This window comes from Dromiciops gliroides, chromosome 2 (genome assembly GCF_019393635.1).
Source record: "Dromiciops gliroides isolate mDroGli1 chromosome 2, mDroGli1.pri, whole genome shotgun sequence".
NCBI classification, from domain to species: domain Eukaryota; kingdom Metazoa; phylum Chordata; class Mammalia; order Microbiotheria; family Microbiotheriidae; genus Dromiciops; species Dromiciops gliroides.
Window position 1 is genome coordinate 401316038 of NC_057862.1, and position 25481 is coordinate 401341518.

Sequence of the window (25481 nt, forward strand, 5' to 3'; positions counted from 1 at the left end):
TATATATATATATATATCTGCATATAGATATACATATTATATGCATGTCTATAAAAATGTATGTGAATTTGAAACATGCATGTTAATTATTGACTCATAAGTATGAAACACTTTCAAATACAAAAAGTTCTCTAAAATATAGCTTTATTCTTCAAGCCCTGTCCCAGGCCAATGAAGGTCACTGACCAAGGTTACTCCTAGTATGTGAGAACCAGTCATTTCCCAGATGACTCTCGGCTTCACTACCCAACACCCAGTCTTCCTTTGATAATTAAGCTCTGGAGGGAAGAAAGTGGCCCCTCAAGTGAGAGTCTTCCTACTTCAAAGAGTACAGGCCTGGGAGGGAAGGGGTGGGGGTTGTCCTCAAGCAATTTCACATGTCCCCCAGGCCTCTCCTTTCCTGTATTAAAATCTAATTCCAACGAGTTTGACAAAGCACAGGTTTAACACAGGTCAGCAGCATACTGACAGGGTGTTAATTTTGGACCATGTCAGCATTTCCTGCTTGGAGTGTTAATGTCAATTAGTGGCTGGCTACATAACCTCCAAGTCCTTCTCTAGCTAGGGCAGCAGCCAAGGCAAGAAAGGCTGCTTCCAGACAGGATTTAACTGAAGGAAGAGAAAGAAGGTGGCACAGCATATAGAGGAGGACCCCCCACCCCCCCCACACTTCCAGGTTGCTAGTCTTTAAGGTTCCCATTTCTCAGGCCAAACTCTCACTCCGGTGGGTAACAAAGCAATCATATGTCAACCTATAGGGAAAGGCGAGTCTCACTGCGGAGCTGACAGATCTAAATTACCATTAGACAATGCAGAGTATCTAACCTGACGCTGTTCGGTGTGTCTATTACCTGCAGGCATCTCTATCTGGCTACCTAGAAGGAGCATGTATCACCTGGGCATTAGATGGAAGTCAGGAAACCTGAAATCAGTCCTGGCTCCACCACTGAATGACCTTGGATGACTGACAGGAGAGAGCTGGTTTGGGAGTCAGAGGACTTGGGTTCAAATATATCTCCCAGCTATACCTGTGTTATTTTAGGTTAGTTCCCCAAATTCTCTGGGCCTTGATTTCCTCATCTATAAAATGAGAGTTGACTAGATCAGTGCTTCTTAAAACTTTTCCACTCGCAGCCCCTTTTCACCTAAGAAAATTTTACATGACCCTGGGTATAAAGGTATATAAAATAGGTATACATAACCTTTGACTGGTGCCAAATTTTTCACAACCCCTACATTCAGTTATGAGACCCCCTATGGGGTCACGACCCATGGTGGAGGAGGTATCAAGTTCAAACTCCATGTGCTTTTCATAACAACAACAGCTCACATTTATATAGCACATACTATATGCCAAGCACTGTGCTAAGTACTTTACAATTATTATCTCATTTGTCCTCCCAACAATCTTGGGAAGTAGGTGCTATTATTATCCCCATTTTCCAGATGAGGAAACTATAGCAAACAGAGGTGAAGTGACTTGCTCAGGGTCACACAGCTAGAAAGTATCTGAGGCTGAATTTGAACTCATGTCTTCCTGATCCAGACCCAGTGCTCTATCCACTGTGGCACCTGTTTTTACCATGTTTTAAAATTTTCTTTTACCATGAAGAGCTGGTGGCCCTGAAAAGAGGCAGGTCTTCTTGGTATGTGTCGGGTGGCAGGGGAGATGGGGACCCAGGCTCCACCAGAAACATGTCTCTAGACTCAAAGAATATGAGGTTGTTAGATAATTTCCCTGAGGAAATGCTTCTCAGGCATTTCACCATTCACAGCTGGTGTTTCTTGGCAGCAAAAGGAAGACAATAGCCATGTTGAAATGGCATTCACTGCCTTGTACAGACACAACGCAACTAGCCGCCCCCTCCTACTGTCAAAGTTTCCATCTCTTCTGCTCCATTTCCTCCTCCCCATGAACCACTGGGCCTTCAGACCTCATCTCTGCACTAGCCAAGAATAGAGGATAGAGTGAGAAGCAGAAAAGAAACCTTGGGTCCTGTAAGCGTTCCAACACAGCTGCCCACCAGATGCCCCCTGCTCTAAGGCAGATGGGAATCCAGCTGCCAGAAGCTCCCTCCAAGTTCCCCACCCAGGGAACCTCCAACCCTCCAGGATCCCTCCCCAACTTCCTTCCCTACTTGGATACTTTTTAATGTTTAATAAATTATACCCTCTAAGAAGCCTGACAATAGCCCAGACTGATCTATGGCTATTAGGGGCTTTGTTTACAGCTCACATAACTCTGGGTTATGGCAAGGATCTCCAGACGCAGTGCTAATAAAGGTGGCAGGCATCCCTCTGCTAATGGTATAACTTGTATGCACAAATTATATGTAATTGATCCAAATGCATTACACAACACTGCAGATATTTGAAAAACAAAATGCTTTGCCTCCTCCCAATTCTACTTGCTATCCTTCCAGACACACACTAGGAGACCCTATCCCAAATATCCAATCTGACTTTTGATTTCTAAAATTCAGAGTACAGATAGTTCATTCGTCACTTACCATCTTCAGAGGCTGTTAAATAAGTAGTAACTAAAATGAGCCAGACACCTGGGATTGGCAGAAAAGGGCCAAAAAGTGGCATAATGGATAGAACACTGGTTTTGGATTTATGAAGACGGGTTCAAATGCTAACCTTGAGCAAGCTATTTTACCTCTCTGAGACTCAGTTTCTTCATTTACAAAAGGAGGATGATAGCATATACCTACCTTACAAGGTTATAGGGAAAAATCAAATGAGGTCGCATTTGTAAGTTCCTTTGCAAGCTTCAAAGTGCTATACAAATGCCAGTTATTATTAATAATTAGCTAGTGTTTTTTTACAGCCCTTCAAGGCTTGCCAAAGAACTTTATCTCATTTTATCCTCACAATAACCATGGGAGGAAAGTACTATTATCGACATTTTATAGCTGAGGAAAATGAGGGTACAAGACGTTAAGAGACTTGCCCAGGATCACACAGCTAATAAGTGTTTGAGGCAGGACTTGAACTCAGGTCTTTTTTACTTCAAGGCCTGCACCCTATTCACTACATCACCTAGCTTCCTGTTAAGCTGCCTTACCAGTTATTAAACTGACAAAAGCAGATATTTAACTTTTACTACAGCAAAAGATGTATACAGCATTAAACACATGAAATATAACAACAGATTCAGCCTTAGGTATATGTCAGCATTTCTGCATAAAATAGAATTTTAAATTAAAATAACTATTACCCTGAAAAATAAATTATCTATTTAAAGATAAGAAAAAAATCTGATAAACATAAGCCAAACAAATAGGTACACGTATGAACAATAAAGTTATCACATCTATAAGAAAGGAAGTCAAGGAAGGCTCCCAACATATTGGGTGGACTCCCTGTGACAAACTCTTGGGAAGACATAGACAAATGTCACACAAGATGATGAGTAGGCATAGATGAATTGCAATCTGCATTCCTGGAAGAAACTCCCAAATTGATAAGATCATAGATCCTTAAGCACAATTTTAAAAAGTGGATAAGACCATGAAGGAAAAGTTATCCGAGCATTGGAATTCAACTGATTTAAAACTAACTCAGATTTGGATTAATTCAAGCCCAAGGACATTTTCTTTCTCCTCCAGACCATATCCCTCTTTGCAGTAACATGGGACACCCCTCTTCCCAAAATACTGTAACCATAAGTTAATGACTCCAGGCAAATTTCCCTCAAGCTCCATGGGATTATCAGTGCTATCCAAACTGGCTCACACAAACAAGCATTATGTAAAGTACACAAAGTGTACCACTGGGATGCCAAATTCAGTTTCTTAATTAAACCCTGCCCACAAGAGCAGGAAGATGATGTGAACTACTGGCCAAGCAGTTAAAGGGCAATGACAATCACACATGGGGAAAAGTCCTGGAGTTGGAGATACCCCGAAATCCAGGACAGATTTGTACCTAGAATTTGGCAAGGACAGATGGAGAATGTTATGGGGAGGACGTAGAACTCCGGAGTAAGATGATTGGACCAATTCATAGAACCAACAACAGTATATTTGTGTATCTGCCTTTTCAAGAAAGCTCATCTTAACCAATAGCCCTGCACTGTGAAAAGAGAGCTCGATTCCAAATCTAGCCTTGAGGAATTCATTTCAACTCTGCAGAGTTCACACTCCTCATCTATAAAGTGAAGTGGTTGGATCAGATGACTCCCTTACAATTACAAATCCATAAGCATAGACTAGCAGAGCTGAAAGGGGCTTGTGAATATTAATTTCAAAGTTTTCAAAGTATTTAACTTGCATGATCTCATTTATAATAACCCTGTAAAGTAAACACAACACATTATATCCATTTTACAGATGGGGAAGCTGAGGCAAAGAGAATTTAAATAACCTAGAAATAGAATAGTAGAACATACCATGTCAGAACTAGAAGGGATTCTCAAATCTACAATGTCAGATCTGGAAATGACCTTAGGGCTCTAGCCCAACCTTCCCATTTTACTGATGAGAAAAACCAACTTTTCCCCTCACCAAGCTTGGTGTTCCTGAGTTTTGTTTCTGAGAGGGAAGTTCACAAAAGAGCTAAAAGCTAATAATCAGTTAAGAATTCTCTCCACCCCTCAACTCAGGCAGGCAGAGTGAAGAAAGTAACACTCTGCTCAATAGGAGACAAATTAAACTTAAGAAAAGAAAGGTGTTCAAATCTGCCCATTTCATGAAGGCAGGAGAGAAGACATCTGATTTGCTCAATTCTTGCTTGAACAGTTTCTTTGGAAGGGATTTTGGGTTCAGAAACCACAGGACCAGAGAGTCTTCCAAGAGAGGGGTTCACATCCACTTCTCTGCTCCTTCTTTATTCTATATTTAAGGGAGTGGCTCTTAACCAGAATTCATTTCATATATAAGGACATAGGCCTGTGAAGATTAGCTTACCCAGTGTTACAAAGATTGTTTCAGATCTGGCATTCAAGGCCACATCTTCTGATTTCAAATGTAGGGCTTTTTCCACTTATAGATTGTTCTATGTACATCTCAGTCTCCAGAAACACTGGAGTTTGGTTTAAAAGCTCAGTCAGTTATCATCTTGATTCTCCCTCTCTTGGACTGGAGTACTTTGAACCCAACTCTCATGGAGGCAGACAGAGACTCATGGAGGGTGGGGAGGGTAGGGGGAGAAAGGAATGATGAACCTTTGAATTCTGTCTCTTAACTCTGGTTCACATTCAGTCAAGCCCCCATCCCAGTGTGTGGAGAGGCTGCAGCTATTGGAGGAATAATATGAAGGGTGAAGTTAGGGAACTCAAAAAGACAAACTCTACATGACAACCTCCAGATCCCCCAAAGCAGAGACCCTGCTGATGCCAGCAAAGCAATTCTCAGTTAAATTCCCCAGCCTGAGCTACATCAAGCTTTGTAGCACTAAGCCAGGGTGATTTTCTGCTTAATAGTTAGTAATTGGTCATAAGGCAAATGGAGGGAGAAAAGGTATTAATGAGCAAACCATTTGGCTCTGAGTGAATGGACCATAACCAAGAAAGATTTTATCGGTGCCCATCTCTGCTCTTGAAGAGTTTTCATTGCAGGAGTAACTCAGTCCTAAAATGGTCCATAAGGGATAAGAAACCATGTGATGATGGGTGAAAATATCAGAAAATCAAAGAACCCAAGTGCTGATGGACTTATTGTCTATCCTACAAAGTCCTCCCACCCCTTTCCTACACCCTTCAAAATGGCTAAATTCTGTAGCTTTCCCAGAATATTCAATCCCAGCTACCTATGTACCTTATCCTCAAAAATTTCACTCTAACACCTAGGAAGCAATTTGGAACACTTTTAGATCTATACCTCAAAAAAAGAAGAAAGGATCCCCTAGGTACAAGAATATTTATAGTAGCCCTTCTGAGGGAAGCAAAAGATTCAAAACTAAGAGGGTATCCTCTAATTGGCGAATGACCAAATTGTGGTATTTGAATGTTATGAACATTGTTGAGAATGGATATGATTGTGCCACAAAAAATGACAAAATGGTCAATTTCAGAGGAAGCTGGGAAGACTTCTATGAACTGATGCAGAGAGAAGTGAGCAGAGCCAGGAGAAAAATGTGTACAAAGATAACAGCATTATAGAGAAATACAACTCTGAAAGACTTTAGATCTCTGGTAGATAACGGTGATCAACCATAAGTCCAAGAGAATGAAGATAAAATATGCTGTTCACCTCCTATCAAATAGGTGACAAACTTAAAAAGCACACAGAGATGGACATTATCAGGCCTGACTAATGTGGGCATTTGTTTTGCTGGGCTATGTAACTATGTATTGAGAGGTTTGAGGGATTTTTTACTTGTTCAATGGGGGTGGATAGTTGAAGGGACACATTAAGAAAAAAGTTTTTTACTTGAAAAAGAAAAATAATAAACTACTTCTAAAATATAAATAAACTTTACTCCACCCCCTGTCTCCATGCTTTTGTACTCACCATCCCCTATGCCTGGGATAAACTCCCTCCTTACCTCCTTGTTTCAGAATGTCTAGCTTCATTCAGAGCTTAACTCAAGTGCCAGCTTATACATTGGCCCATTCTAGATCCCCTCAGAGGGTACTATCTTTCTCCACTCCCAAAATTACCTTCTATATAATTTGAGTCTCTTTTGTATAGAACTATGCTTTACATGGTATTTCTGCTTCTCCTGAATCACAAGCTGTTCAGGGTTAGACTTTTAATTTTCTCTTTTTATTACCAATATAACTAGTAGGTACTTAATAAAAACATGTTGATTGATTCATTGGTCTTAAGTGCTTTAAAAGAGGAAGATAAAATTACAATAAAAAATGACTGAACTGAAAATATTGGTTGTTGGAGGGATTGTCATAAAACTGGCACGCTAATCCCCTGTTGGTGGAGTTGTAAAAAGATCCAACTGTTCTGGAGAGCAATTTGGAACTATGCTCAAAGGACTATACAATTGTACATACCCTTTGATCCAGCAATACCACTACTTGGTTTATATCTCAAAGACATCCCCAAAAAGAGAAAAAGACATATTTGTACAAAAATATTTATAACAGCTCTTTTGTGGTGGCTAAAAATTGGAAATCATAGGAATGCCCATCAATTGGGGAATGACTAAACAAACTGTGGTATATGATGGTAATGGAATATTAATGTGCAGTAAAAAATGATAAACAGGATGACTTCAAAAAAGCTTGGAAATACATGTATGAGATGATGTATTGGGAAGTAAGCAGAACCAAGAGAACATTGTACACAGAGACAGCAATCCCCAGTAGGCCGATCCTCACCATTTCTATCTATTTTTGATAATGAACTGTCAGCAAAGGAGCGGTGGTTCTATGTTTGATTTCTGGCTTTTGGTCATGCTGCCAAATACAACCCTGTCCCCTCCCCAAAGTGGAAATCCTCTGGGATCACATTTGAATGAGAAATGCCAAAAGATGGAAATCAGTTTCCATGATTTTACAAAACATTCAAGTGTGAGTGTAGAGGAGGAAGGGAATGGGAGTAGGGGAGTCAAGCCGCTCAAGGCAATGAAACATCTCTCTCTCTCTCTCTCTCTCTCTCTCTCTCTCTCTCTCTCTCTCTCTCTCTCTCTCTCTCTCTCTCCCTCTCTCTCTCTCTCTCTCTCTCTCTCTCTCTCTCACACACACACACACACACACGCACACCTTCAAAGGAGAGAGTGGAGAAGGAACTTGGAAAGTGGGGGACGAGCAGGGGAGGAGAAAGGTCTGGCCCCTCTTCTTAATTTATGATGGAGAAAGGGGACTGGACCAATGGATGATCCTGTTACACAACGTGCCCCATTCCTGCTTGTTATTCTTCCTCTCACAGAAGCCGTGCTCATGTTACATCCCCACAGAAAGTTACCTCTCTTCTGTCTGATTTGTCCACTTAAAATAACATTTGTCTCACAGCCAGTTTATAAATCATTTCAGCCAGAGGAGGCTAAAACCCAAACTGATGTTCACCCCAGGCCACTCATGATGTCAGACCACATCCTTGAACTTCCCATAAGGCACACTTCCCTTTCCTCTTCTGAGCCACTTCTTAAGGCCCTTATGGGGATGAACTAAGGCTGGACCTAAGATAAATAGGGGACTCTAGGATAGTAGGAGAGGCCATTTATCCATGGAGTGTATTCAGGAAAGACTAGTACCTCTAGTGTGAGGGCTGCCAAACCCTTTTCAGGGTTGCTTTCCACCTTTGGTGGCTACCTAATCTACCTAACTCTCACCTGTGGCTCCAAGAAGCTGTAGCATGTGCATTAGCCACACCCCAGTAAAATGTTTCCGCAGCTTAAAGGTAACAGAGGAGAGAGAAGAGGTATGAGACTGACTACCAAAGGGAAAGTCTACAGAGATGTTGTGCTGACCTCATTGTTGTATGCCTGTGAAACCTGGATAGTATACCAGAGCCATGGCAGGAAACGGAATCACTTCCATTTGAATGAATCATCTTAGGAAGATTCTGAAGATCACATGGCAGCATAAGATACCAGACACTGAGATCACCACGCGCACGTGCACACATGAGAGAGAGAGAGAGAGAGAGAGAGAGAGAGAGAGAGAGAGGGCACATTTAGGCTCTACTACAGAAAGTGCCAACTCTGATGGACTGGCCACATCGTTCAAATGCCAAACCTACGCTTGCCTGAAAGACTATTTTATGCAGAACACTCTCAGGGCAAACACTCACATGATGGTTAGAAAAATCGATATAAGAACACTCTCGGGGCAACTAGGTGGCACAGTGGGTAAAGCACCAGCCCTGGATTCAGGAGGACCTGAGTTCAAATCTGGCCTCAGACACTTGACACTTACTACCTGTGTGACCCTAGGCAAGTCACTTACCCCTTATTGTTCCGCAAAAACAAAACAAAACAAAAAACCCCTCAAGGTTTCTCTGAAAAATTTTAGAAGTGATTGCATGACATGGAAGACACTAGCACAGGACCACCCAGCATGGCAAACTCTCATCAGAAAAGGTGCTATGCTCTATGAGTAAAGTAGAATTGAAGTAGTTCAAAAGAAACATGATATGAACAAATTTAGAGAATCCAACCCAAATGTTCATATGGACTATTTGTGCCAACCTGTGATAGAGCATTCTAAGTTCTTACTGGTCTGATCAGCCACAGTCAGACACACTGTAACTTGACTCTTACATAGTGGTGTCATTTTGGTCCTCTTTGAGAACCAAGGACAACAACCAAACCAAGTAGAACCATTAGGATTCTTTTAAGTAAACCATCATATAATCTACAAAACACAATAATTTTGTATCTTTGCATATGCCTTATGCCTTCAGTTTCTTTTTATTGTCTTTTTTCTTTGATTGCTATTTCTCAAATAATAGTCATGACAACAGACATCTCGCTTTACCACTGATCTTATTAAAACTTCTAGTGTTTCTCCATTGATACTAGTTCTTGGTTTTAGAGGTGCTGTTTACCACATTAAGAAAAGATCCATTTGTTTCTTTTAGCTTTTTAACCTAAACAGGTATTGTGTTTTGTCAAGAAACTTTTCTACATCTATTATTAATAAAATCACATGGTTTTTATTATTTATATTTATTGATTTTTATGTTTACTGTAATATTCTTTTCTTGTTGTTGTTGTTGTTATTTTTGCTGGGCAATGAGGGTTAAGTGACTTGCCCAGGGTCACATACAGCTAGTACATGTCAAGTGTCTAAGGCCGGATTTGAATTCAGGTCCTCCTGAATCCAGGGCTGGTGCTTTTATTCACTGTGCCACCTAGCTGCCACCATGTTTACTGTAATATCATACCAACCCTGTATTCCTGGCATCTGCCTAACAATTAAGTTATGTAATCTTTTAAACATATTACAATAGCTCCTTTTCTAATATTTTATTAAATATTTTAGCAATAATATTCATTAGAGATTGTGTTCTACAATTTTATTTCTCTAACTCATCTCTCCCTGGTTTACATATCATTATCATACTTATCTCAGTGAAGTCACTTGGTAGTATTTCATCTTTCCCAATTTTCGCAAACACTTTATATAAAATTGGAGCTAAATATTCACTGAATGTTTGATAGCACTCACTTGTAAATTCTGTTGGTTCTGTTTTTCTTTTTTCTTTGAAAGTTCATTTATGGCTTATTCATTTTTCCCCGAGATTGGATTATTTAAATTCTCTATTTCATGTTCTAATCACCTGGGTATTATGCTCTCATTGGGCCTCCTGTTTTCTTCAGCCCATCCCTCTCATAGCCCATAAGAATGAGATGCAAGGATGTCTCTTTAAAGAAATACACCCTTTTATTATGTGAATCAAAAACACCAACCTCACTGACTGTTTTCTACATCCAGAACGCAATGGTTGTAGTATTGATAGTAGTAGTGTTGCTGGTAGTGGTGATAGCAACAATCATACTTCTTGTGATACTCTGAAAAATTTAAGGTTTTAGTGATGGAACCAGAAGTAGTAAAGATGTTGAAAAAATAGAAATTTTCCCCTCAGGAAACTTCCACTTATTTAAGGAGAAACCAATCCAGAATCTCTGCCGAGAAAATCCCAAATAGGGTCACAGAGAATTGGGTACAACTGAACCAACCCTACAACAACAAAGACAATACATATACGCAAAAAGACATGGCATGAGCTTTTTACAAATCATCTGAATAGAAAATACAATGAAATGGATGGGTTTAGCTCCATGTCCCACCAGGAATTCTCCAGGTCCTTATTGAGCACTGGACCTGGAATCAAGAAGACCTGAGTTCAAATCTAGCCTCAGACCCTTACAAGCTGTATAACCCCAGGCAAGTCACTTAACCTCTGTTTGCCTCAGTTCCCCCAACTGTAAAATGTGGATAATAATAGCACCTACCACCCAGGGTTGATATGAGAATCAAATAAAATAATATTCGTAGCAGACTTAGCCCGGTGCCCGGCACACATACTAAGGGCTATCTAAATGCTTATTTCCTTTTCTTTCCTTTTCCTTCCCTTGAACTCAGAGCTGCAAAAGGCTCTTCCTAGAAAAGAGAATGATGAGGCTATAGGCATTATCCCTCTCCCCATTCCCTGCAAGAGGCTGTAGTGGAGTATTAAAAGGAACCAAAAAAAGGGAGTGGGAATTCAGGGAGGAATAAAGCCAATGGAGTCTGTGAATTTAGATAATTTGTGGAAATGAGTTCTGCAGGTGGGCTGGGCTCTGCTTCAGAGCAGAAGGATTTCCTCCTAATTGGAGGGTCATTAATAACATAGATTGGAAGGTCTCAAAGTGTCAGAAATAGGACCTGAGAAGACAGGGTGCTGGCAATTTGAGAAAAGCCAGAGTCATTAGTGGTCTCTGCTTTAAACACACCTCTCACCCCACACATGCTCCCAAGAGTCCTTCTATTGCTAGGGAGGAGAGGGGTCACACAGAGATATGATGGGAAGCTGTGGAACGCATTCAGCCTGGAGCTACTAGGGAAGGAAGTGACCTTGATACAAGCCCAGGGTGGGAGGCACCTGGAGGGAAAGTGTCCTATTAACCCCCCAAGGAAAAACATTGGATATATTACTCCTAGAGTGAGGAAAGAAGTCCCCTGGGGACATATCGATCTGGAAAACAGCTCTTCAAATGTGAAAGAGAACTCTAACCCCTGAGTATGGAACTGTAGGAAAAGCAGAATTCTAAAAATAAAAATGTGTTAAAACCAACAACAAGGTTAATCTTATTATTCAGGTCCCCAGCATGATTATCTACATTAACCCTCTCTTATCTCCATTGTGCTAAACAATAAGCATTTGTACCGGCAGCAAATGTGTCTTATCCTATTTGGTGAGGACATTGATGGTACTTCTTTCTGCCCTCTCACTGGCAACAAGGAAGAAATGTAGAATCATAAATTTCATTCTGGAAAGTACCTTAAAGACCATCAAGTCTTGGAGAAAAATGAGATAAGAAAAATGAAGCTTGGAGAGGTTGACAAGGTGACTTGTCCAAGATCACACAGCTAGGAAGTTTCAAAACAGGAATTCATACCAGGTCCCCTGACTCCAATTCAAGCATATTTTCCACTGAACAACCCTGACTCTGTTAGCCTGCGGAGAACACCACCATCCTCTCAGTCGCTCATGCTCAACTCCTCTTCTCACGCTCACCATATAGATCTAATCTGTTGTCAAAATATGTCACTTCTACCTTTACAATATGTCTCTTATACATGCCCTTTTCCCCAGTCACACAGCCACCATCTTAATTCAAGCACTCTTGCCTGAACCATTGCAATAGTTTTCTAATTGGCCCACCTGCCCCTTCCTGCTCCAATCCAGCTTCCTCGCAGCTGACAAAGTGATTTTCATAAAGCACAAGTTTGACAAAGTCACCTCCCCATCCCTACTGAATAAACTCTGATGGCTCCCTATTACCTCCAGGATCAAATAGGAAAAGCCCTGTTAGCCCTTTACAACCTAGCCCCTTCCTACATTTTTCAGTCTTCTTATACTCATTCTGCCAGCCACCTACACTGGCCTATTTGCTTTTCCTCACACATGACATACTTTATTTCCCATCTCCATGCCTAGAATGTTCTTCCTCCTCACTTTTACCTCTTAGCTTCCCTATTTTCCTTCAAGAGTCATCTCAAATCCCACCTTTCACAGAAAACCTTTCCTGGTCTCCCTAACTGCTAGCGCCTCCCCTCCGAGATTACCTTCCTGGTGCAGTGTGCAGGTGTTCAGGGAGGACTAGCACCTCTGAAGGTTTTAAAGTTGTTCGTCCACCTTTGGTGTCCACATTCACCCAACTCTCACCTGGGGCTCCAAGATGCTGTAGCATGTGCAGTGGCCACACCCCTGTCTCAACAGACAGGCTAAGGTAGGTGGAGAGCAACTGACAGGCCTCAAATCTGTTGCTGAATAAGAGGGATATTTACCCCAAGCATGTGAAGACTTCTCCCAGAAGAATGGGTTGAATGGGTAGAATGGGCAGTTGAAGAAAAATTTGTTCCACAGTCCATACAGGCAGCCAAAGTAGGCACCATAGGTTGCTCAGAGGTTGATTAAGGATAGAACTTCAGAAGCCATTTTGTCCAACGCATTCATTTTACAGATGAGGAAACTGAGGCTTTGGGAGCATAAGCGACTTACCAAAGGTTATAGAAACTGTAAAATCAGAGACAGGATCCCAGAGCTACCACTTTTCTCCCTTTTACATAGTGCTTCAGGGAGTATACATATGTCATAGTAACAGAACAAGGGGATAAGTATTGATTAAGCACCTACTATGTTCTGGGCACTGTGCTAAATATTTACAAATGCTCTCATTTGATCACAATAACCCTGGGAGATAGATGCAACTGTGATCCCCATTTTATAATTGAGGAAACTGAAACAGACAGAAGGTAAATACTTGCCCAGGGTCCCATAGCTAATAAGTGTCTGAGGCCATATTTGGAGTCAGGTCTTCTTTTCTCCAGGTTCAGACCTCTATCGGTTGCCTAGCTGAAAAAGTGGTTGGAGTTGGCATCAGAAGACCTGGGTTCAAATCACAGTTCTGCCACTTACTCCTTTAGTGTCCTTTTAGGCAAGTCCCTTAAACTCCCTTGGCCTTAATTTCTTCATCTGCAAAATGAGAATGTTAGACAATATGGCTTATAAGGTGTCTTCGAGCTCCAAAATTATAATTCTGTCATCCTGGGGCCATTTCAAAGGAAGATTAGGGGGACCCCCACCCCAGGGTTATGGATCTTCATTCCCTAAAATGCTTAGAATTTGGCAAATAAATTTAAAAGCATGAACAAGAACAACAGCTGAGCCAAAAATGGCAAAATTCTCCTTGTAAACTAAGCCCACGGAAGAACCTCTGAAAGGAAGTAGAGGAGCAAAATCCCCTGCCACTGTAGCAGAGGGACTCTTATGGAGGTAGGGAAGAATTCACGGGGGTGACAAGCCCCTATGAGACCAGACCAAAAACAGAGACTAGTCACTAGAAGGAGACCAAAAAAGTAAGATGTTTCAACCTTTGAAGTTCAAAAGTAAGGAAGAGATGAGGGGGGGAAAGAGAGAGGGAGAATGTCATAGTTGTTTTTCTCTGCCTTGAATTTAAAGGGGAATGAAATGTTCCTTTGCTTGTGAACAAACAGATCCTTCTAATCAGGCCCGAGAACTTTCCAAATGTCAAATTGGGTATGAAACTTAGTTGCATGTGGGAATGCCAAAGCATGGCCTTTAAACTAGTCCAGAATATGGCTGAGGAGAAGACCTGAGGATAACATAGCATTTAATCATGATGGTAGACTTCTCTGCGAGCTCATAACAAGAGTGTTTTGACTGGGGCCAAGCTAATATGCAGTGGCTCGTCTCCAGCTCCAGCCTCTGCCCAGCTTCCTTTTAACCAATAACTTACCCATCCATGAACCACCTGAGAAACTTTAGGCTGTATCCGCAGAAAGAAATGAAATCTCCGGGGACCAACAACATCAAACAGAAATTCTGTCTCCATGCTTATCTCTACCTCCCTTTCCTGGCCTAAGCAGGGAGGCCATAAATCTCTCCCATCCTCCATCTGCCCAGGGTTTCCAGGACTTCCTGATGTTGGCAGACTAGCAATAGGATCACAGACTTCTCCCTCGCTTCCAGATGTTTTTACATCTGGTACCAACCCAATCAGGAAGGACAATACTGTGAAAAACTAAGATATAGCCATCAACCAAAAAAAAAAAAAAGGCAAAGGCAAAGTAAGGAGGTTTCTAGAAGCTCAGGGAAAATTTGGATTCTGCATGAGAGTCCAGTTACATGGTACTGGGAAGGTCTAGTGTCCCCATGCCTCTGAATATGTCTGTGGCTCTCCCAGGGGTTAACCTGGCTTGAATAGTTGGGCAAAGGATATGTCTGTGTTTCTAAAGAAGAGTGTCTTCTGGACTCTTTTTTTAAAAAGCTGGGAGGCACTGGAATGAGCAATTAGTTTCAACCTCTCACAATTCAGCCTGATGGGATGTAGCCCCCAAAATTTATGGTGTTGAGAAATCAAGTATGATTCTGCCCAAACAGAAGGAGCCACCCACAATGGAATGAGCACTGGACTTAGAACCAGAGCTCTAGGTTTATTTAAATCCCAATGCTGTCCCTTACTACCTGTGTGACCTTGATCCCATTACAACCTCTCTGGGCATCCATTTTCCTGTGTTTCAAATGAAGGGGTTAGACAAGATAACCTCTTTAAGTCTATCCTTCTATTGTAGCTAGTTTTTTCGGGCCCTACTCTGTCAGAGCCAGGTGGGTTACATCTCCTCCTCAGAATTCCAGGGTACCCTGAAGGATTTGGCGGTGGCATCCCTTTGCTGCCATAGCTTGAGTCCCTACTATTTGTTTCCTCTTTGTTAGAATCCCAATGACCAGCACCACCAGTTCCATTTAACCACTTACTGCAAATTGGCTTTTACAAAGGGATATTTACTTTACAGATACCACAATAACAAATATAAAGCATTTCCTTCAATACCATGGGGGCATAATGCTCTACCCTCCCCCAATGCCATTTCTGTCACTTGTTCATTGTCCTTCATTCTCGAAGAGGACCATGACATTGAGGAGGTGATGTCATGACTTGCAGTGAACTGGATTTAAGTGAGCGAGGGCTGTGCAAAGTCACTTGCTGCTCCAGAGCTATCTGGGTCCTATGTCAAGATACATACATTCACGCATGCATGCATACATTCATATGTACGTATACACATATACGTATACGTGTATTATATATCTATCTATATCAAGATCGAGATTGAGATGTCAGGATGACTGGAAATAGCCCTGGATGTTTAAAGCTATTGGAATTAAGTGACTTACCCAGGGGTCACACAGCTAGTAAGTGTCTGAGGCAAGATTTGAACTCAAAGTCCTCCCAACTTCAGGGCCAGTGCTCTATGCACTGTGCCATCTAGCTGCCCCCATTTCTGTCACTGGGGAGAGATTAAGCTCAGAATTTAGCTCAGTTCCTAAAAGGCATTGGTCCCACCAAGTTCATGTCCAAAGGCTGCATTGTTGTCAAATGAGTTCTTCCACTAGGCTGGAGTCTTGAAGGTAACCCAAAAATATCCCAAAATATCACTCCTTGTTCCTTGCTTCTCAGTCCTCAGAGAATCAAAGCTGCAATCAACAACCAAATCCAGACTGGATTCCAACTCCTGGGCTCACTCTCCCAGGCTCTGAAACTCCTAGAGTTTGAAACTCTACACCCCTGCATTGGGCACCAAAAGTAAAGAAGTAACTGAAATCCTCAAGAAGTGAACAAGACAAAAAGATTGTAGCTGAAGCCCACAGGCCTTTTGTTTTTGTTTTGTTTTTTAGGGTAAGGGGGGTTAAGTGACCTGCCCAAGGTCACACAGCTAGTAAGTGTCAAGTGTCTAAGGCCAGATTTGAACTCAGGTCCTACTGAATCCAGGGCTGGTGCTTTATCCACTGTGCCACCTACCTGCCCCACCAGAGGCCTTTTTTACAATCAATTAAAATGCCTCTTCTTCTCTACATGGTTGTAGTCTGGAACAAATTAAGAAATGTTTACTCATATTCCACAGTTGGTTTCTCCAAGGTATATGTCATCATGGTTCTCCCCAAAAAGCAAGCCTCCCAGGTTCTCACATTAGGGTCCTTAAGATCCTCCACATGGAGATGCCATCAACGGCACTCTAAACATGCACCAGACTCCCAGCATTCTATGATCATTCTTCGATCACTGTGTGCCTTAGTTCCTTCCTCAGCTTCTAAACTTAGAAGGATTTATTTTCCCAGTTTCTGCTTAAACAACACAGGAGGCTCAACATTGGCTTACTGCATTTGAGATCTGGGTGGAAACTTGGAGATCAGCTAGTTCAACTGCCTCATTTGATAGATGAAGAAAAGAAGGCTCAAAGGGATTGTACTTGCTGTGGGTCACACAAGTAGTATCAGTGCTGGGACTGGAATCCATGTCTTCTGACTCCAAATCCAGGGTTCTTTACATCAACTTGTTAAAAGTCTATTTATAGATCAGGACAAGGTTGACTTAGTCACTGGGCAGTGTCTCTGCCTATCTCTATGGTCTTTTACTCTCCTCTCTTCACAAACTCTACCCAATGCAGGTCAGGCCCTTATTTGAGACTTAGAGTCTTAGTTACCTAGAGTGCTTAAACATTTAGTAACTTGTAACACATGGCCAGTATGTGTTGGAGGGAGGACTTGAACCCAGGTCTTCCTGGCTCTGCACATGGCTAGCTCTCTATCCATTATGTTACACAACATATGTGTCTTAGCAACATAATGATTTGAGAATATAAATGGTGTCCACTTTAAATCCTGGGTGCTTAGCAAATTACTTTTTTAAAATCAATACTCTCCATTCATTCCCAATAACAGTAATATCAATAGCAGCCCTATCGCATTAAGACAATGCATTGAAATGATTTTTCTTTAGAAGCAAGATGATGCAGTGTTTTTCCCATTCCTCTTTAGCAGTGTGGTTCAGTGCCTTTGTTTTAATTCAGTGTAACATTGCTATGCAGTAATAAATTGTATTGAAATAAATCTGACATTATACCAAAAATATCCTTTTTTTCTTTATTAGTGTGTCCCTCCACTTTCCCCATATTGATCAATTCAAAAAATAAAAATAAACTCCTCACCACATAGTACAATGAAATAAATTCCCACATTGGCCATGCCCAAAAATGTATTTCTTTTTCTGCCTTCTAAGTTCATCACCTTTCTGGAAGGTGGTAAATGCTATATTTCACTACATTCTTTTGGATTCATGGCTTATCATTGCATTGATCAGAATTCTGAAGTGTTTCAAACTTATTTTTCTCCATAATAGTTCTCCTGGTTCTGCTCACTTCTTTCTGCACTAGTTCTTCAAGGTCTTCTCAGTCTTCTCTGAGATTATCTATTTCACCATTTCTCATGACACAATTGCACTCATATACCTCAATTTGTTTAGTCATTTCCCAATAAGAAGATAACTCTTAGTTTCCAATTTTTGTCCCTCATGAAAAGTCCACGATATTTTCCCTCCTTTTGTGATTTCTTTGGGGTATAGGCATATGCCTAGTAGTGGGAGAAAAGGTATGCACATTTTAGTAACTTTGGGGGCATATTTTTGTTTTCTTCATTGTCTTTATTAATAAAGAATCTCTATGGTAAATTTCAGCTCTAAATCCTAGGCTCTTATAATCCTAAAATCAATAGAAAAAGAATATAACTGTGTAGCATTATTCCTTAGTTTTTAAATGGATTTAAACATTTGCAGTCTTGGGGGTAAACAGGCTGTGGGCTGTTGCTTTAATGCATGCATGGATGAAGGCTGGCTGAATGTGCAGAGGGCTCTACCTGCACATTTCTGGATGATAACACTGCTCCTTCTCAGGCTTTTCATGCTGGCCAAAGGCTGTGCATATACACTGCTAGCTACACTTGGGCATGTCAGTGACAGTGGGATTAGAATGCAAATAGATTTGACATATATACACAACCTGGAATGTCTGCTTCCAAACCAAGATCCCCTGTTTGCTGATGGGCTTCATGCCTCCTCTCCTGACAGCTTACCTTTATCTTCTGTGTTTGTTTAAATAACAGCCAGGTACAGACCACTGGCTAAATATCTTAGAAGATGCCAAGTTTGGGAGCAATTTTTCCCCTGTGGCAGAAGCTGTTTGGAGACCCTTCAGATCCTGAACCAATTGCTCAGTTTCTTTGAGGGGAAGGTATTTTTTCCCCTTTATCCTTTCCGGCTATGTTCTCCTAGTCCTTGGCCCCCGTGGGTGATGCATACATCAAGAGGCATTTTTGGTTATGGATAACAGAGAAGCATCTGGATTAAGCCTTCAGCAGCCTCAAAGACGTTTTAATGTTAGAAAAGCAGTGAGTAATCAATTCTCATTCAGGGTCCAGTGTAAAACATTCTTTCAATAAATATTTATTAAGCACCTGTTGTATGTTGTGGAAACAGACCTTGTCTTCCACTTAAAGAGAGAAGGGATTTTGAACAGTCTAACAGAGACAAAACACAGCCAACAGCTCTTACCAGAGAAATGAAATTGAAACATTGCGCTCAAAAAAAAAAAAGCACTATATTTTTCTTTGGTTCTTTTCCCCCTATAATGAGATTATTGATCAATTGCCTGCTTTGTCTTTCTAAATAGGACTAATTCCCTTGATTCTCTTAAACTGGGCTAATTTTCCAGTGTTCAGAGAGGGTGGACACTTAGCCAAACTCTCAGAAGATCCTAGAGAAGTGGAGGAATTATTCTTTTTTTTTTTTAATCAGGAATCTTCGATCTCTTTTTGTGTCGTGGCATTCTAGTGAAGTTTATGTACCCCTTCTTAGAATAGTTTTCAAATGTATAAAATAAAGTATATAAAACACACAGGAAACCAATTAGACTGAAAGACTAAATATTTTTTAAAACAATTTCATGTACCCCAGGATAAGAACCCCTGTGTCTAAATGAATCTTCAGATGATCTGCCTGAGTCCCAGGTCTTTAGGGATTTCTGAGGTAGGCCCAGGTCTGAAGCTACTGTCTGCTTTAGAGAAATGCCGACCCGGGGGCAGGTGCTCTCTTCGTGTTCAGAACCAAAACGTCATCTATATTCAGAAGATAGCTGAGAAGAGACAAAGTGGCCCTTCCCTTGGGGTTCTATGCCCCTGGGTAAAGAACAATCTCAGACAAAAAATGGTACTGCCTGGTACCACGGACACAACACACTTGGCAACCTTGCAGCTGGGCTCTTGGGATGCTTGCTTGTTCTGGTGCTCTATGATGTGTAGCCTTTCTTCCACTCCCCCACTCCGAATCCCCTCGATGGTGGGGGGAGGGGGCAGCACTCAGACAGAGCTGGCTAGCTCTCAGCAAAAGAAGCCTTTTCCCTGTGCCTTCCTATTTTCCCCAAAGCCTGATGACTTCATGTTGCTATTGCCACTGGGCGCCCAATCTGGGGAGCAGCCCCAAAACACTGTGAGCTTGAGCTTCTTCTGATCTCTAAGGAGAGAGCGGTGGAGTGCGAGTCGGGGAGGGGGAGGAGGGGCAGGGGCGGACGGAGAGAGAATCTCTGTGCTAAGCACACTACAAAGGAAATATCAATTAATACAGGGAAGCTGTAAAAAGCTGCTTCTCTCTCTCCACAGGTAGACAGATGCCTAGAGATAGCAGCAGTGGGAGGGAGATTAGCAAAGCAGTCCAACCAGGGTCCTGGCAGCTTTTTGGTGCAGGCCTGTGTATTCCCCAGGAGCTGCTCAGGGTTAGCTCGCTCCACTCAAGAACAATCAAAAGAAAGAAAGGAAGCCCATCTGGCTCCCAGGGCATTGTATACGTAGAGCGTCACCGTGTCAAATGGTGACAGCGCTATCGTCAAAGCGGCAACCACACGAAACTAAGATGTCCCGGCCTATCTCGCTAACTTCTGTTCCCCTCCACGCGCACTGCAGAAGGTGCTGAATAGAAGCGATCACAGGAGCGCTAGCTTGATTGATAAAGTCCCTATCTGGTCATTTACGATCTGGCTGCAGAAGAGGCGGTTTCTGCCAGACAGAAAAGCAATTAATCTGCAAACAAGCTGAGGAACAGCAGGGCTGAGCATTGGAGGCTCTGGCTGCGGCAGCTCAGGAGAGGAGATAAGACGGCAGCCTGCTATTTATTGTACATTTTAATTAAGTGCTTGTTAACGACAGTTATCTTAACAGTCATAAAATTACTGTTGTAATGCATTTTGTTTGAGGAAAAATGGAGGGGGCCGAAGGACTTTATGAAAGCAGGCACAGATTGCCTTCACTTTAAATCAAAGAATAAATTCTGAAGAGGAGGGATGCTGCCCTGATCTAAGCCGAGCTGCTAATGGTTATTTAATGTGGCCATCAGTGTTTGTAAGTCCCGAGCATAAGGGAGGTACACAATAGCCTCCAAACCCTCTTTAACACTTATTTGAGATGACAGGAAAAATGAAACCGTTTGTGCTTTCAATGGAAAAGCAATCATTGCTACATTATATTCTGCTTGCCCTATCATGCTAATGCATGGTAAAAATGTCACCCGATGTATTTAAGGACCTGATGGAGTGTTGCCGTTGGATTCCTGTTACTGGGCTGATTAATAAAAATCTTCAATTTGTATGTAAATGCAGCGGGGGTCTTCTATCGGTCCTCATACCTGCGCTGGGGAAAAAATAATAAACTGAAGTTTAATGCAGCAATTATCAACATTTATGGAACTCTTAAAATGGTGGCCTCCCCACCCAGCATGTGGGGGCAATTGTGGGGGGAGCAGGATCCCTTGATTTCTTTGAGATATGTGGGCTCCCTCTTAGGATCATAGGAGCTGGAAAAAACCTTATTGATTATCTATCCAAGGAACCAACTAGGGAAGTGACATGTCCAAGGTCACAAAACCAGTGTCAGATGTAGGCTTAATACCTAGGCCTTCTGACATCAAATTCAGCACTCTTTCTATTGGACCACTCAGAATCTTCTTCCTAGGTGTTTTGATGTCAGTTGTACTAACAAAGTAAACCAAAAATCAGAATATTGTCCAGATTAAGACATGCATCCCATAGAGTTAGTCTATAAATACACATTTATAATATTACATGTATTCATATATAGTTCTTGGTTCTAATTTTTTCCCTGGTCCACACCTATCATCCATTGATATAAAAGCTCCTCAAAAGGAAGCTCCTACTACCAATTCAGATGGTTAACTCTTCTACAGCCTATAGTCTTAGATATTTGCCCAGTATATATACAGCATATATTATGTAATGTTATATGTGTGTATATGAAAGCACTGAATAGTTTCTCAAATATTATCAAATCCTATCTCCTCCTTACCAGTCCTGGGCCAGCTCATTGTCATTTAGTCAGTTATTATTTTTTTTTGTAGTGGCAAAGAACTCAAAACTAAAGGGGTCTCTATCAGTTGGGGAATCACTGCATAAATTATGGATAAGAATGGAAGGAGATGTTACTGTGCTGTAAGAAAGTATTTTGTGTGTCAGCAATCATGAATGATTTTAGAGAAACAGGGAAATACTTGTATGAACTGATGCAGAGTGAAGTGAGCAGAACCAAGACAATTTATATAATAAGTGTGTAAATATAAACAACTTTATAAGGCTTAAAGAATGATCAATGCAATAATCAATTATGATTCCTGAGACTGTTGAAGTGTGCTGCCCAGCTCCTGTCAGAGAGGTGATAGATGAAACATACATTTTGAATATGATCAATGTTCAATTCTTGACAATCCATATTTGTTAAAGTGGTGTGTTGTTTTTTTTTTTCAGGAGTGGAGGGGTGAAGGCGATAAGAGAGATAAAAAATCAAATGCTTGATAAATTAAAAAGTAAAATAAAACAAAAATTACGTACAAAAGAAAGATTTCCTAACAAATGAAACTGTCTAAAACTGGGATGACATTTCAGGCATTAGTGGATTCCCCACATACTAGGGATCTTCAAACAAGGCCCAATGACCACTTACTGGGAATACTATAGTAGTTGGGTATAATTTGGACCAGATAGCCCAAATCTGACCTCCAAGATATCAGTCAGAGGAGATCATTCTCCTCAGTCTTAGAAATTGAGTCAAGGGGCCTGGACAATGGAAACTAAGGTGCAAGCAGGACCCAGAAGATCAGAAGATGTGTTCAGAATGAGTAGTTTTACTCTTTCTCTAGTGGCTGCCATTTATTCCCCTTTCTCTGGCATGACTGATCCCCATTAAACCCCATCTCCCCAGCCCAAAGCCACTTTAATTTGGGGGAATTTCATTTTATTGTAAGAAACGTACTTGATATTATCTGAGTATTTTAGAATGCTCCCCAATGGGGACTCCCAAAGAACATACAATTCAGTAAAAAAAAAAAGAAAAAACCTCAGTGAGCTTCCTTGGCAATTACTCTTTCTGAGCCCTCCGAGTAAGGAGACAAAAGAAGATGCAGAAGATATTTGCCATGCCAGGGGACTCTAACCCATGATCAGAAAAGGCAGACGGACATACAGGAGGGGAAAACACAGACAAAATAACAACATATATACATGATACACCAAGAAGAAAAGCAATGGCGTGATTAGTAATAGGTGGGAGCCTCCTAGGTGTCTCTTCCTAGGATAGATGACTTTCCTGGAGAGTAGGGGAGAGTATAGTGTTGAGGATAGCCTGCTGAACTAGAATTTGAAGAGTAAGAAAAAGTCATTTTGTGTGTGAAGAGAGGGCAGCCATTTTGTATTTAGAGAATGACATGCCTGAGTATAAGAGCTTAGCAATGAAACATAGTGGAATGCTTGGCGTAGAAACATAGAGCCAATGCTTGGCTTTAAACTCTGATACTTTTGAATCCAATGCCAAATTTGACATTGTGGCCTTGGGCAAGTCACTTCACTTTTATGGGCTTCATTTTTCTTATTTATAAAATGTGGGATTGGGGGTGGAGAGAGTGGATTATATTCTTGTTGAGGTCCCTTCCAGCTCTACATCCCTGCCATAATTAAAATTCTCTTGGCAAAGTCTCACATATTTTTTAGAATGAAAGGAGAAATATTTTTTCCAAGCTTCTATTTGTGGAATCAATCAGTGCAACCAACTAGGAATCCTCACTGTATGGAGAGCCCTGCACTTGGTACTGGGGAGCCAATCACCTAGGAAATATATACTGAGAACCTACTGTGTGCTAATCCCTGCACTAGACAACATGGGAGATATGAGAGATATGTAGGACCTGACCCCCGCTTTTAATAAAGCTTGCAATATTTGTGCTAATAATAAAACTCTCACACTCAAAAATCTCTTAATCAGCAACTGTAAATTAATATCCCATTCTGTGCAAATTGTATACAAGTTCATGGAAAACAAATAGTCCAAAAAAGTATTAATGAGATTAGTTGAAGAAGACTTCCTCGAGGGGGCAAATTGTGAAGTGAGCTGTGAAAAATAAAAATACTAACTCATACTCCCATAGTGTTTTGAGGTTTATGAGGTGCTTTCCTCATAACAAACCCATGAGGTAGATGCAATTATCCCCATTTTATAGGTGAGGAAACTGAGGCTCAAAGAGGTAAAAACATGACTTGCCCAAGGTCAAAGGGCTAATATTTGAGTAAGACTCAAAGCCATATGTTCTAACACCAAGTCCAAAGTCCTTTCTACTGCACCACAGTGCTTAGAAAGATGCACAATGAAAGAGAGAGGGCATTTCAGACAGGAAGAATACCTGAGGGCACAGAGGCAAAGTCGTGTTGGAGAGTGATGAAGGAGAGGGTGTGTGTGTGTGAGTGAAAGGGATGAGAAGGATTATTTGGTAGGAGTGCCCAAGGAAAGCTCATCAAAAGGCTCTGCCCTAACAGGGCAGACACTGTCACATGACCTCCCCACCCCCTACACTGTAGACAATGCCTGGCTGGTGGCCACACCAAGAGGATGAAAGCATTTGCTTGGTTTCACATCAATACTGGAAGGCGATATGTGCTGGCTTTCAGCACCAGGGAGAGGAGCCCAGGGTGGAATAATCAGGAGCTGGGAGAGGATGTGGATATGCAGAGGAATATATTAACTCAGCCAGTGAGGGATGCACTCTAATGTGTGATCACACACCAGCTCTGCCTACATAGCAATTGGCCATTAGAGGTATGCACCTGTCATCCTTCGTTCCATCACCAGCCTAATCTCCTTCAGCAGTGACTCTGAGAATCTGGAGACTTACAGGACCCTCTGAGGTCATTTCATCCATCTCCCTAACTCTATAGTGAATCACACCTAAACCAGTCCAGACAGAAAAGAGTCCCTTCTTTCTAAAACCCCTCTTAAAGGGGAACTTCCAAGCCCATTAGGCCACCAATTCAATCCAATTCCACAGTGCCAGGCACTGTGTTAGGAATTGTGGCAGATACAATGCCTGGAATGCTCTCCCTCCTTATCTCTACCTACTGGCATCAAATCCCAACCAAAATCCCATCACCTACAGGAGGGCTTTCCTAACCCCTCTTATTCTCATGACTTCCACTATCATTTTTTTTTTGGCTGGACAATGGGGGTTAAGTGACTTGCCCAGGGTCACACAGCTAGTAAGTGCCAAGTGTCTGAGGGCATATTTGAACTCGGGTCCTCCTGAATCCAGGGCCAGTGCTTTATCCACTGCACCACCCAGTTGCCCCACTCATGACTTCCTCTAAGTATTTCCTATTATCCTATACATAGCTAGATTGCACATATCTTTTTGCTTCTTGTCTCATTAGATTATGTGGGTTATTAAATTGTAAGCTCCTTGAGGGTAGGGACTATCTTTTGCCTTTTTTTGTAATCCCTGAATTTAGCACAGTGCCTACAACATAGTAGGTGCTTAATAAATGTGTATTGATGGAATTATTTCAATTTAATTGGCTTCCATTATAATCCTGTTTATTTTTATGTACTAAAATACATAATTTTGAGAAGGGGCCCATAGGTTTTATTAGGAGTATATGGCACAAGAAAAAGCTAAGAACCCCTGATCACTAA